The sequence below is a fragment of the Colobus angolensis genome, unplaced genomic scaffold (genome assembly GCF_000951035.1).
Source record: "Colobus angolensis palliatus isolate OR3802 unplaced genomic scaffold, Cang.pa_1.0 Scaffold11, whole genome shotgun sequence".
Taxonomy (NCBI): Eukaryota; Metazoa; Chordata; class Mammalia; order Primates; family Cercopithecidae; genus Colobus; species Colobus angolensis.
The window spans coordinates 2,276,785-2,278,489 of record NW_012112030.1 but is presented as its reverse complement, the minus strand read 5'-3'; the positions used below and the strand labels follow the sequence as shown (position 1 = coordinate 2,278,489).

Sequence of the window (1,705 nt, the reverse complement as noted above, 5' to 3'; positions counted from 1 at the left end):
GTCGGGCATGGTGGCATGGGCCTAGAATCCCAGCTACTCCAAAGGTTGAGGCAGGAGAATCACTTGGAACCCAGGAGGCGGAGGTTCAGCAGTGATCTGAGATCACGCCACTGCACTCCAGCCTGGGCGACAGAGCAAGACTCTGTAAAAAAAAAAAAAAAAAAAAGACATACAGACAGATAGATTAGATAAATAGATGATAGATAAGATAAACAGATAAAATAGATGGATTAGACAGTTAGACAGATAAGATAGATACATAAGGCTGGATGCAGTGGCTCACACCTCTAATCCCAGCACTTTGGGAGGCCAAGGTGAGTGGATCACCTGAGGTCGGGAGACCAGCCTGACCAACATGGTAAAACCCCATCTCTACTAAAAGTACAAAAATTAGCTGGGCATGGTGATGTACATCTGTAATCTCAGCTACTTGGGAGGCTGAGGCAAGAGAATCACTTGAACCTGGGAGGCGGAGGTTGCAGTGAGCCGAAATCCTGCCACTGCACTCCAGCCTGAGCAACAGAGACTCCATCTCAAAAAAAAAAAAAGATAGATAGATAGATAAGATAGATCAATAGCTAAGAAAGATATATAAAGCTATTTGTCTATCATAGATAGATATAGATAGACAGATATAGATAGATTAGATAGACAGATAGATAGATAGATAGACAGATAGATAGGTAGCCGGGTGCTGGGTGTGGTGGCTCATGCCTATAATCCCAGCACCTTGGGAGGCCGAGGCGGGCGGATCACTTGAGGCCAGGAGTTCGAGACCAGCCTGTCCAGCATCGTGAACGCCCCCGTATCTACTAAAAATGAAAAAAAAAATAGCTGGGGATGGTGGCGAGCACCTGTAATCTCAGCTACTTAGGAGAATCACTTGAACCCAGGAGGTGGAGGTTGCAGTGAGCCAAGATCACGCCACTGCACTCCAACCTGGGCGACAGAGTAAGACTCTGTCTCAAAAAAAAAAAAAAAAAAAAAATAGAGATAGATAAATAGATAACAATTTTGTTTAAACCAGGGAAGTAGGAAGAAAAGAGGTCAGGAAGGAAGTTTCTGAGAAATGAGGAAGGGAGACTAGCCACCAGTCATGGTGAAGTGTCTACAGGTTAGCATGCAGCACGGGAGGCATCTAGGGGAAGGCTGCAGTGAGAAGAGTAGAATAGGAGTAGCCTCATACCAAAGAGTGGTTCCCACTGTCCCCCATCCCAGACTGACTGTGTCCTTGGTGAGCAGGGAGTGAAAGAGGGGAACATAGGATATCCCTTCTCTGGGGTCCAAATTCAGCTTACCCTGATAAGATGCCTGGGGAAGACTAGGGGCATTCTTGACCCTTCCCCACATGGTGGCTGTTTTGACTCTCCCTGCTCCACGGTCCTGAGGTCTGTGCAGACAGCCACCTCCCTGCCTCCAGCTCCCTGTTCCGCCTCATCTCACCCCAAGGCTCTGCTAAGTGGAGGAGGCTGTGGGTTTCCAGCATGCTTGCTTTGGTGCTTTGGGCTTCCGCTGCCACTGAAGAGATCTGGCCTTTGATTCCCATACTCAGCGTCCCCAGAGGTGCCTTACCCTAGTACGGTAGCATCCTGTAGACCAGCACTCCAAGAGAGGTTGGGAGGGCTCTCTGGTCCCTCAAGCCCTAGCATGTCTCTCTCTCTCTCTCTCTCTCTCTCTCTCTCTCTCTCTCTCTCTCTCTCTCTCT

At 48.4% G+C, this 1,705-nt stretch overlaps 1 protein-coding gene across 6 annotated transcripts in view; it reads right to left on the bottom strand.

Moving 5' to 3' along the window:
* The window catches only part of CD4 (CD4 molecule), a 33,353-nt gene that overhangs the window by 28,090 nt on the left and 3,558 nt on the right, over positions 1–1,705 (bottom strand). The gene's annotated exons all lie outside the window — the stretch shown is intronic.